General features: G+C 33.1%; 1 protein-coding gene and 1 pseudogene across 2 annotated transcripts in view; both read left to right on the plus strand.

Annotated features, from left to right (window-relative positions):
* The first annotated feature begins 565 nt into the window (after window positions 1-565).
* On the plus strand, window positions 566-9,580 carry LOC143626966 (uncharacterized; annotated as a pseudogene).
* A 3,614-nt stretch (window positions 9,581-13,194) lies between these two features.
* The window catches only part of LOC143626942 (uncharacterized), a 7,025-nt gene continuing 6,898 nt past the window's right edge, over window positions 13,195-13,321 (plus strand). The window contains exon 1 of one of the 2 annotated variants that reach the window (XM_077096868.1): window positions 13,195-13,321. This exon is cut by the window's right edge and continues 381 nt beyond it. The gene's annotated coding sequence lies outside the window, so the exon portion shown is untranslated. The other variant, XM_077096867.1, reaches the window with a different exon arrangement.

The raw sequence follows: 13,321 nt of genomic DNA on the forward strand, positions 1-13,321 counted from the left end.
ACGCGTTTAGTGAATCAAGTGAATAGTCTTGAGGCTCAAAAACAAGTTTTTTATGAAGAAAAACAGAAACTGCAAGGTGAATTTTCTGGTTTATGTGAGAAGGAAACTAGATTGGTGAATTGAGAGAATAATCTAGAGGCTCAAAACAAAGCTTTATACGAAGATATTGAAAAGATAACATTACACAAGGATGATTTGCAAATTCAAATGGAAACAGCAGCCAAGCAGATGGTAGAATATATTAACGATGAAGATCGGTTAGATGATTTAAGACATAAATTAGTCAAACTGGAGAAAGAGAAAATTTCTGTTGAAAGCCAGAAAATGCAACTTGAAACAGAGAATCAAAGACTTCTATATCGAGTAAACGAGCAAAGTGATAAAAATGTTAATTTGCAGCAACAAATTGTTTTACTAGAGAGAATGATTGCAGAGAGAACAGAAGCAGAAAAAAAGGAAAAAAGAAAAGAAGTTAGAAATTATAGAAGATAAAGAAACAAGCATAAAGAGCCTTTCAACGGTTATAGAAGAGAAACACCAGAGAATAGAAGAACTTTAGAAGGAGATGACAAATGCTTTAATAATTTCTGAAGAGAAACAAAAACTGGAGGATGAATTTTCTGGTTTATGTGAGAAAGTCAAAGTCAAAGACGAGTTGTTGTTGAAGTCAACTCAGCGAGTAGAAGAACTAGAAGGCTTGCTGCGGGTCAACAAACTAGAAACCAGATGTTTGACGGACGATAAAACTTGTTTGGCGAGTCAAGTAAACAATCTTAAGGCTCAAAACCTAGTTTTATATGAAGAAAAACAGAAGGAGGATGAATTTTCTGGTTTATGTGAGAAAATCAAAGTCAAAGATGAACGAGCAGAAGAACTAGAAGGCTTGCTGCAGTTAATCAAATTAGATACAAAAAATCTAATAGACGAGAAAACGCGCTTAGTGAATCAAGTGAATAGTCTTGAGGCTCAAAAACAAGTTGATGTGTGAAAATATATAATATAAATAACGAACGAACCACAATTAAGCTTTAAATTTATAAAAACGAAAATCCTATAGAAACCACACAAAACCGGCAAGTGTACCGATCATAAATAGTATAGCATTAAGGAAGTCCGGATGTCGAACGCAAAGACACGTGAAAACGTTTTTAATTTCGAAACTCTAATTAAGACTTACCAAAATAATATTTATTTGATTTTTAAGATTTTATTTAACTACTTAACTTAATTAAAAGAAAACTGTTAACAAAATACTTTAAGAAAACTGTTAACAAAATACTTTAAGAAAACTTTCGGATTAAATTCAATATGTAAAAACGTCTACCTAGAACTGACTCGTGTTTAATGAAAATGACAACGGATTGGAAAAACGTTTAAGATACCGGTTTCAAAAGATGACACAATTAAAAATCCTTTAAGACAGTCAAATTACTTTTCAGTCTCATCAACTAATCTCTATTTCATTTTAATTGATTATTAAAACATTACCGGATAATTAATTAATTACGTGTTCTAATGACGAATTACCTTTCGGTCTCATCGACACACCATCCCATGGAACACCCAGTTATGTAACCAAGAACAGAGGAACAATTTAACCAAACCCTAATTAAGCCAACTCATTGCACATAACACTTAAATTCAACAAGAGCAAAACCCACTTTCGCGCGGTCCTAATTCTAGCAAATAAAAGATATGTGACAACTTTACTTCCTATCACCTTTCGGTCTCAAGGAAGGTATATTAACTGATTTTATATGATTAGTTACCCAACATATCCCTACGGTGATCAACCCGCAATAAAACCCAAAACACCAAGTAATAGGCTAAACTATGCAAACGATAATCAAAACCGATTCAATTAAAGCAAGCAAGTGGGAATTAAGTAACACATCAAAAATCACAGCCAACATACAACCTAATTATATGGTCTAATCAAACTTTACATAATCAATTTTACAACTTAAACATTACCAATCCGTTTATTATGTCAATTACATGTCAACACTACATCATTCCTAGGTAGAACAACGAGTTTAGCTCATAATCAAATTTGGACAGCCACAAACACTTAATAAACACATCATATTAACCAACATAAACATCATAAAACTCAACCAAGATTCAAGATCAATCAATAATAAACCAAACCACTAGTTACTTGCAAAACAATTCACTTTGAAAGATCAAAACAACTAGTTAAACAATCTTGAACAATAGAACAAAGTTTATAGAGGTTTACTATGATTATGTGGCTGATATTATGGATTAAAAACACTTGTAGCTGCTGTCCCAAACCTCTCTTTGCTGTCTTCTTTCTTTTCCAGCCGTCACAAACAACAGCCGCCAAACAGCTTCTCCTTTTTTCTTCTTTCTTGGCCGGCCGGCGGCTGCACAATCCCGATCGGAACTTTCCTTTTGGGGTTAGGGTTTGTATATTTCGGGATTTGCTGATCAATTATGGCTGATTAATTGTGATATTATCTTAATATAATATATTATAAGGCTTTTAATTCATGGGCTTGGACTGGGCCTTGCTTAAACTTTGAAAACTTGACACTTAAACCCTTCAAGTTCCTTTTTTTCTTGTTCTTTCTTTCTTCTTTGCATCACCTACAAAAGTTAACATGTCTTTGTAATATTTATCATTTAAACCCTTAAAGACATATAAAAGTAATACTTTATTAATAAAAACATGATAAAAACGTAAGGAAAAGAGGTGTGTTTTGCAACACATCACAAGTTTTTTATGAAGAAAAACAGAAACTGCAAGGTGAATTTTCTGGTTTATGTGAGAAGGAAACTAGATTGGTGAATCGAGAGAATAATCTCGAGGCTCAAAACAAAGCTTTATACGAAGATATTGAAAAGATAACATTACACAAGGATGATTTGCAAATTCAAATGGAAACAACAGCCAAGCAGATGGTAGAATATATTAACGATGAAGATCGGTTAGATGATTTAAGACATAAATTAGTCAAACTGGAGAAAGAGAAAATGTCTGTTGAAAGCCAGAAAATGCAACTTGAAACAGAGAATCAAAGACTTCTATATCGAGTAAACGAGCAAAGTGATAAAAATGTTTATTTGCAGCAACAACTTGTTTTACTAGAGAGAATGATTGCAGAGAGAACAGAAGCAGAAAAAAAGGAAAAAAGAAAAGAAGTTAGAAATTATAGAAGATAAAGAAACAAGCATAAAGAGCCTTTCAACGGTTATAGAAGAGAAACACCAGAGAATAGAAGAACTTTAGAAGGAGATGACAAATGCTTTAATAATTTCTGAAGAGAAACAAAAACTGGAGGATGAATTTTCTGGTTTATGTGAGAAAGTCAAAGTCAAAGACGAGTTGTTGTTGAAGTCAACTCAGCGAGTAGAAGAACTAGAAGGCTTGCTGCGGGTCAACAAACTAGAAACCGGAAGTTCGACGGACGATAAACTCGTTTGGCGAGTCAAGTAAACAATCTTAAGGCTCAAAACCTAGTTTTATATGAAGAAAAACAGAAGTTGGAGGATGAATTTTTTGGTTTATGTGAGAAAATCAAAGTCAAAGATGAACGAGCAGAAGAACTAGAAGGCTTGCTGCAGTTAAACAAATTAGATACAAAAAGTCTGATAGATGAGAAAACGCGTTTAGTGAATCAAGTGAAAAGTCTTGAGGCTCAAAAACAAGTTTTTTATCAAGAAAAACAGAAACTGTAAGGTGAATTTTCTGGTATATGTGAGAAGGAAACTAGATTGGTGAATCGAGTGAATAATATCGAGGCTCAAAACAAAGCTTTATACGAAGATATTTATAAGATAACATTACACAAGGATGATTTGCAAATTCAAATGGAAACAGCAGCCAAGCAGATGGAAGAATATATTAACGATGAAGATCGGTTAGATGATTTAAGACATAAATTAGTCAAACTGGAGAAAGAGAAAATGTCTGTTGAAAGCCAGAAAATGCAACTTGAAACAGAGAATCAAAGACTTCTATATCGAGAAAACGAGCAAAGTGATAAAAATGTTGATTTGCAGCAACAACTTGTTTTACTAGAGAGAATGATTGCTGAGAGAACCGAAGCAGAAAAAAAGGAAAAAGAAAAGAAGTTAGAAATTATAGAAGATAAAGAAACAAGCATAAAGAGCCTTTCAACGGTTATAGAAGAGAAACACCAGAGAATAGAAGAACTTGAGAAAGAGATGACAATTGCTTTAATAATTTCTGAAGAGAAACAAAAACTGTAGGATGAATTTTTTGGTTTTTGTGAGAAAGTCAAAATCAAAGACGAGTTGTTGTTGAAGTCAACTCAGCGAGTAGAAGAACTAGAAGGCTTGCTGCGGGTCAACAAACTAGAAACCGGAAGTTTGACGGACGAGAAAACTCGTTTGGCGAGTCAACTAAACAATCTTAAGGCTCAAAACCTAGTTTTATATGAAGAAAAACAGAAGTTGGAGGAAGAATTTTCTGGTTTATGTGAGAAAATCAAAGTCAAAGATGAACGAGCAGAAGAACTAGAAGGCTTGCTGCAGTTAAACAAATTAGATACAAAAAGTCTGATATATGAGAAAACGCGTTTAGTGAATCAAGTGAATAGTCTTGAGGCTCAAAAACATGTTTTTTATGAAGAAAAACAGAAACTGCAAGGTGAATTTTCTGGTTTATGTGAGAAGGAAACTAGATTGGTGAATCGAGAGAATAATCTCGAGGCTCAAAACAAATATTTAAACGAAGATAGTGAAAAGATAACATTACAAAAGGATGATTTGCTAATTCAAATGGAAACAGCAGCCAAGCAGATGGAAGAATATATCAACGATGAAGATCGGTTAGATGATTTAAGACATAAATTAGTCAAACTGGAGAAAGAGAAAATGTCTGTTGAAAGCCAGAAAATGCAACTTGAAACAGAGAATCAAAGACTTCTATATCGAGTAAACGAGCAAAGTGATAAAAATGTTGATTTGCAGCAACAACTTGTTTTACTAGAGAGAATGATTGCAGAGAGAACAGAAGCAGAAAAAAAAGGAAAAAGAAAAGAAGTTAGAAATTATAGAAGATAAAGAAACAAGCATAAAGAGCCTTTGAACGGTAATAGAAGAGAAACACCAGAGAATAGAAGAACTTGAGAAAGAGATGACAAATGTTTTAATAATTTCTGAAGAGAAACAAAAACTGGAGGATGAATTTTCTAGTTTTTGTGAGAAAGTTAAAGTCTAAGACGAGTTGTTGTTGAAGTCAACTCAGCGAGTAGAAGAACTAGAAGGCTTGCTGCGGGTCAACAAACTAGAAACCGGAAGTTTGACGGACGAGAAAACTCGTTTGGCGAGTCAAGTAAACATTCTTAAGGCTCAAAACCTAGTTTTATATGAAGAAAAACAGAAGTTGGAGGACGAATTTTCTAGTTTATGTCAGAAAATCAAAGTCAAAGATGAACGAGCAGAAGAACTTGAAGGCTTGCTGCAGTAAAACAAATTAGATACAAAAAGTCTGATAGATGAGAAAACGCGTTTAGTGAATCAAGTGAATAGTCTTGAGGCCCAAAAACAAGTTTTTTATGAAGAAAAACAGAAACTGTAAGGTGAATTTTCTGGTTTATGTGAGAAGGAAACTAGATTGGTTAATCGAGTGAATAATCTCGATGCTCAAAACAAAGATTTAAACGAAGATAGTAAAAAGATAACATTACACAAGGATGATTTGCTAATTCAAATGGAAACAGCAGCCAAGCAGATGGAAGAATATATTAACGATGAAGATCGGTTAGATGATTTAAGACATAAATTATTCAAAGTGGAGAAAGAGAAAATGTCTTTTGAAAGCAAGAAAATGCAACTTGAAACAGAGAATCAAAGACTTCTATATCGAGTAAACGAGCGAAGTGATAAAATGTTGATTTGCAGCAACAACTTGTTTTACTAGAGAGAATGATTGCAAAGAGAACAGAAGCAGAAAAAAAGGAAAAAGAAAAGAAGTTAGAAATTATAGAAGATAAAGAAACAAGCATAAAGAGCCTTTGAACGGTAATAGAAGAGAAACACCAGAGAATAGAAGAACTTGAGAAAGAGATGACAAATGTTTTAATAATTTCTGAAGAGAAACAAAAACTGGAGGATGAATTTTCTAGTTTTTGTGAGAAAGTTAAAGTCAAAGACGAGTTGTTGTTGAAGTCAACTCAGCGAGTAGAAGAACTAGAAGGCTTGCTGCGGGTCAACAAACTAGAAACCGGAAGTTTGACGGACGAGAAAACTCGTTTGGCGAGTCAAGTAAACATTCTTAAGGCTCAAAACCTAGTTTTATATGAAGAAAAACAGAAGTTGGAGGATGAATTTTCTAGTTTATGTCAGAAAATCAAAGTCAAAGATGAACGAGCAGAAGAACTTGAAGGCTTGCTGCAGTAAAACAAATTAGATACAAAAAGTCTGATATATGAGAAAACGCGTTTAGTGAATCAAGTGAATAGTCTTGAGGCCCAAAAACAAGTTTTTTATGAAGAAAAACAGAAACTGTAAGGTGAATTTTCTGGTTTATGTGAGAAGGAAACTAGATTGGTTAATCGAGTGAATAATCTCGATGCTCAAAACAAAGATTTAAACGAAGATAGTAAAAAGATAACATTACACAAGGATGATTTGCTAATTCAAATGGAAACAGCAGCCAAGCAGATGGAAGAATATATTAACGATGAAGATCGGTTAGATGATTTAAGACATAAATTATTCAAAGTGGAGAAAGAGAAAATGTCTTTTGAAAGCAAGAAAATGCAACTTGAAACAGAGAATCAAAGACTTCTATATCGAGTAAACGAGCGAAGTGATAAAATGTTGATTTGCAGCAACAACTTGTTTTACTAGAGAGAATGATTGCAAAGAGAACAGAAGCAGAAAAAAAGGAAAAAGAAAAGAAGTTAGAAATTATAGAAGATAAAGAAACAAGCATAAAGAGCCTTTCAACGGTTATAGAAGAGAAACACCAGAGAATAGAAGAACTTGAGAAAGAGATGACAAATGCTTTAATAATTTCTGAAGAGAAACAAAAACTGGAGGATAAATTTTCTGGTTTATGTGAGAAAGTCAAAGTCAAAGACGAGTTGTTGTTGAAGTCAACTCAGCGAGTAGAAGAACTATAAGGCTTGCTGCGGGTCAACAAACTAGAAACCGAAAGTTTGACGGACGAGAAAACTCGTTTGGCGAGTCATGTAAACAATCTTAAGGCTCAAAACCTAGTTTCGAATGAAGAAAAACAGAAGTTGGAGGATGAATTTTCTGGTTTATGTTAGAAAATCAAAGTCAAAGATGAACGAGCAGATGAACTAGAAGGCTTGCTGCAGTTAAACAAATTAGATACAAAATGTCTGATAGATGAGAAAACGCGTTTAGTGAATCAAGTGACTAGTCTTGAGGCTCAAAAACAAGTTTTTAATGAAAAAAAACAGAAACTGCAAGGTGAATTTTCTGGTTTATGTGAGAAGGAAACTAGATTGGTGAATCGAGAGAATAATCTCGAGGCTCAAAACAAAGCTTTATACGAAGATATTGAAAAGATAACATTACACAAGGATGATTTGCTAATTCAAATGGAAACAGCAGCCAAGCAGATGGAAGAATATATTAACGATGAAGATCGGTTAGATGATTTAAGACATAAATTAGTCAAACTGGAGAAAGAGAAAATGTCTGTTGAAAGCCAGAAAATGCAACTTGAAACAGAGAATCAAAGACTTCTATATCGAGTAAACGATCAAAGTGATAAAAATGTTGATTTGCAGCAACAACTTGTTTTACTAGAGAGAATGATTGCAGAGAGAACAGAAGCAGAAAAAAGGAAAAAGAAAAGAAGTTAGAAATTATAGAAGATAAAGAAACAAGCATAAAGAGCCTTTCAACGGTTATAGAAGAGAAACACCAGAGAATAGAAGAACTTGAGAAAGAGATGACAAATGCTTTAATAATTTCTAAAGAGAAACAAAAACTGGAGGATGAATTTTCTGGTTTATGTGAGAAAGTCAAAGTCAAAGACGAGTTGTTGTTGAAGTCAACTCAGCGAGTAGAAGAACTAGAAGGCTTGCTGCGGGTCAACAAACTAGAAACCGGAAGTTTGACGGACGAGAAAACTCGTTTGGCGAGTCAAGTAAACAATCTTAAGGCTCAAAACCTAGTTTTATATGAAGAAAAACAGAAGTTGGAGGATGAATTTTCTTGTTTATGTCAGAAAATCAAAGTCAAAGATGAACGAGCAGAAGAACTAGAAGGCTTGCTGCAGTAAAACAAGTTAGATACAAAAACTTTGCTAGATGAGAAATCGCGTTTAGTGAATCAAGTGAATAGTCTTGAGGCTCAAAAACAAGTTTTTTATGAAGAAAAACATAAACTGCAAGGTGAATTTTCTGGTTTATGTGAGAAGGAAACTAGATTGGTGAATCGAGAGAATAATCTCGAGGCTCAAAACAAAGCTTTAAACGAAGATAGTAAAAAGATAACATTACACAAGGATGATTTGCTAATTCAAATGGAAACAGCAGCCAAGCAGATGGAAGAATATATTAACGATGAAGATCGGTTAGATGATTTAAGACATAAATTATTCAAAGTGGAGAAAGAGAAAATGTCTTTTGAAAGCAAGAAAATGCAACTTGAAACAGAGAATCAAAGACTTCTATATCGAGTAAACGAGCAAAGTGATAAAAATGTTGATTTGCAGCAACAACTTGTTTTACTAGAGAGAATGATTGCAGAGAGAACAGAAGCAGAAAAAAAGGAAAAAGAAAAGAAGTTAGAAATTATAGAAGATTAAGAAACAAGCATAAAGAGCCTTTCAACGGTTATAGAAGAGAAACACCAGAGAATAGAAGAACTTGAGAAAGAGATGACAAATGCTTTAATAATTTTTGAAGAGAAACAAAAACTGATGGATGAATTTTCTGGTTTATGTGAGAAAGTCAAAGTCAAAGACGAGTTGTTGTTGAAGTCAACTCAGCGAGTAGAAGAACTAGAAGGCTTGTTGTGGGTCAACAAACTAGAAACCGGAAGTTCGATGGACGAGAAAACTCGTTTGGCGAGTCAAGTAAACAATCTTAAGGCTCAGAACCTTGTTTTATATGAAGAAAAACAGAAGTTGGAGGATGAACTTTCTGGTTTATGTGAGAAAATCAAAGTCAAAGATGAACGAGCAGAAGAACTAGAAGGCTTGCTGAAGTTAAACAAATTAGATACAAAAAATCTGATAAATGAGAAAACGCGTTTAGTGAATCAAGTGAAGAGTCTTGAGGCCCAAAAACAAGTTTTTTATGAAGAAAAACAGAAACTGTAAGGTGAATTTTCTGGTTTATGTGAGAAGGAAACTAGATTGGTTAATCGAGTGAATAATCTCGAGACTCAAAACAAAGCTTTATACGAAGATATTGAAAAGATAACATTACACAAGGATGATTTGCTAATTCAAATGGAAACAGCAGTCAACTAAATGGAAGAATATATTAACGATGCTGAGTTAACAGGAATGGTCGAGTTGATTGTTGGTAAATTGTAGAGTTAGTGAAACACAGCAATTAGTGAAGCACAAAAAATAAAAACAAATACTTTTTTTGTTTTTTTTTTCTCAAGGGAAATATTGAGCTCTGTAAATTACTATTTTGGCTTATGTGGTTTGTTACTTTAACGCTTTTGGCTAAAATAAGATTTTTTTCAAATCAACCTCCACGGTTTCCTTTTCTAATTATTATGGCTCATGACACTAACTCTGTTAGTTTTTTTCCGTTAAATATAAAGGGTATGTTGGTCTTTGGTTCATTTATGTTAGTTATAAAGTTTTATTATTTAAAGGAGTATTTTTGTAATTAATCAAATTAATAAAAACAAATCAACCTCGTTTTTCTTTTCTTCTTTGTTAAATGACTTTTTGTTTTAGTGTTTCAATATTTTTAGTATATTTTATAAAGATCTTTTTGTTTTTATGTTTGAATATTTATAGTAGCTATTTGCTTTTCTTATTTTGTTACTTTTACGATTATTATTTGATAATCATGTTTTAAATATATAAAAATATATTAAAATAACGTAACTGACAACAATCTTTATTCGTCAAAAACAGTTTAGTTAATGTCAAATATAATCTAGTTTTGTTAGTGATTACCGGGTCAGTCCGCCTTTCTACCCTCTTTTGATTTAGGCAGCAATATCAAATCTTCAAAATGAATAGTAGAAATATAATCGTTGGAATTTAACCCATAACGAGTGCTGTCTGTTTGGTTATTGTAAAATAACGAGTTAGTTTCGCTATTACATTTATATAACTCATGTTCCTTTATAACAAACCTTCAAATTTTGCATGTTCAGTATCTTCTATTTTCATAAGTGTAACTAGTGAACCAATTGTCAACTATTCCTTAGATTTGTCAGGTAAATAGTATACCATGACTCAATTCGTCTATTAGTTTTTCACTAATGCGTCATTTGTTATTAACTAGACGAACCATCAAATAGATTAGACGGTCCTTTCAGTGGTGGATCTAGGAATTTTTTTGGGTGGTGCACTACTTTTAGATGTTTCAATTTCATAGACTCGGGTATAAAAATTCCGGGTCGGTTCGATGGTTCGGAGAAAATTCATTACATAATAAAAATACGATATATAAATAAAAGAGATACCGCATGTTACCTTTTTGACTTGGGTGATAAGATGAAATTGGTTGCCTTTCGGAAGGATCCCATGGTAGATCATTCAAATTTATTTTTGACGGTTTACTTGAAGATGATGATCCAAGGTTGATGGTTCACTTTGAAAAAATCTCTTCAAATTCATAATACCTACAAATCAACAATTACAAACTAACAAATTAAAACCAACAATCTAACAAACTAAAATTAAATTTAACAAATAACTTAACAATTAAGTAGTTAACAATTAAGAACAATTAATATTTAACAAGAAGTCAAGAACAATTAACATTTAACAATGAATTATGAATGTAAACTTACCTTCAAAGTGGGAGAATAAGAGGATTCGAGTAAAAGTAGGCAGTGGCAGGAAGACTGGGACGGTTGACGGGCTGAGTGGCTGACAGAGTGAGGCTGCCGGCATTCCGCGATAGTCGGAGTGACGGGGATGAGTGGCCGACGGAGTGACGGAGATGAGTTTATTTAAATTTCTCTTCATATTGAACTTAGAACTTAACATGCACATTACCTTCATGTACTCAATTAAGTGTTAAATTGTACCAAACACCCTTGTATTCAAATATTAGGAATGTGTGATAGACTAAGATGGAAGTTAATCTTCAATATATTTTCATTTATACCTGAGTTTGTAAGTATGTTATGACTCGTGTATGTACATTGAACTAGAAATTGTGAGACAAATAGTCATTTTAGTATTATCAAGTTTATTTTAGTATAACTAAATTTACAGAAGACGAAAAAGAAATTTAAATAAACACTGATAGGAGTTTGAAGTTATGAAGTACACATCTGTTTTGAGACAATAATGATTTCAGGCAACCTAGACCATGGAGAGGCGCTGTGTGGTGTTATGAACCCTAACTGATGTTAGGGTTAGTTAGTAAAAGAAAAAAAAAGTTCCAAAAACCGGAATCGAACCTGCGACATCCAAGTTAACAAACCAACATGTTACCATCTGGAGAGGTGCTTCAAATGTTTTTTACATGGTTCCTTTCCAATTTATAAGGTGGTTCCTTAATTATTTTCTATATATAAATGCACTATTATTTCAAAACTCGGGTGGTTCCTCGGAACCAACAGTTTTCATTGTAGATCCGCCCCTGGGTCCTTCTGAAGCCTAACTCAGACGTGTCACTTTTTGACACCTTGCATGATGTGTAGTTGCCTCTCCAAAGCCGAACACACTATCATTTTGTCAAGTTAACACCTACTAAAAGAATTAGAGATATCTTTCAGCATCCTCTACATCTCTTCAAGATTTATTTAAAAAATTATGGTGTGTTATTGAGTTTTTATAGTGTTCTTCAAGCTTTGTGGATTTCAAGCATCATGGGTGTTGTTGGAAGCTTTAGTTCATGCTCAAGGTCTATTTAGGGTAGTCATCAGAAGATGTTGTTCATCTTTGAAGCTCTGAATAATCTAAATTTGGTGTTTAGTTGGTCATTTGTGGTAAGAAATCCATCCTAGACTCGATTCCACAAGTTCTAATGGTTTGAAATGAGGTTTCATGCCATATATCCTTACATGCTAGTTATATTGGTGAAGTAGGAAGCTTGTAATATTGATTCTTGTGATTTAGATGCAAGATTAGGTACATTACTTATTCCATTTATGATTTTGTATTTGAATTTACCCTTTTTAAGCTCCATACCTTAAATGCATTTGTAATTATAGACACAGTAAAGTTGGATTTCAAAAAGGAAACAATATAATGGATTTGTGTCAGTAACTGCAAGAATTAAAAATCTAACGGAAACATTAGATGGGTCGTTTAGTGCATGCACTTGAGGTCCGTCTAATGCCAAATTTTTGGGTAATCAAGGATTTGACAAAATCAGGGACTATGACCTTGATGGGAATTTAAAGGCAACACCTAAAACAGGGTTTAAGGGGCATACTCCCTGCTAGAGATCTCACTACCAGTCAGCGAGTGGCACCCATTATGCAAAAATTTTCTTACATTATTAGAATGCTACTTGAACTTACTTTGGACTTTCACGATTGATGAAACATTGTATTGAAAAAGAATATAAGTCGTAATGGATTATTAGTAGAAATCGTCATTAGAGAGTTACCAATGATTAGTTCCAATTTGGAATGTTGTTAGTCGTTTGTGGTAACTGATTGTCAATGATATCTAGAGTAGGAATGACAACTAGTTTATCACCGACAAAGTTTTAAGCTTAGAATTTTCACTAATATAACTATCTAGTTGTTAACAGTTATAACTGTTAACTGAAATGTTGTGATGGTTCGTCCTATAAAGAAACGCCATTGGTCAAAATTCTTGTGCAAATTTCCATAACGAATTTGCGTATTCGTTCTTGTGTTACTTTTTAAATCATCCTAACTGAATTTTCAAGTTACCATAAAACATTACAAATTTACAGGTCTAGAGGTGGTGAATAAATAGATGGAGTTGGTGAATAGAAAATAATAAAAAACTATTATTCTCTAAACCTAACCAACATTGTACGTAACGAATGGAGTATTATGACTTTCTTAAACATAGATAATAATAACTTTATTATTAACTTTTAATGATATAACCAAATACAAAACTTTCTAACATTCATTAATAATAATAATAATAATAATAATAATAACTCATCTCGACGCCTCCTATAAAATCCTTTCCCATCTTCCGCCACCC

This window comes from Bidens hawaiensis, unplaced genomic scaffold, assembly GCF_021521415.1.
Source record: "Bidens hawaiensis isolate Kalapana, Puna unplaced genomic scaffold, B.hawaiensis_p1.1 tig00004551_1, whole genome shotgun sequence".
Classification (NCBI taxonomy): domain Eukaryota; kingdom Viridiplantae; phylum Streptophyta; class Magnoliopsida; order Asterales; family Asteraceae; genus Bidens; species Bidens hawaiensis.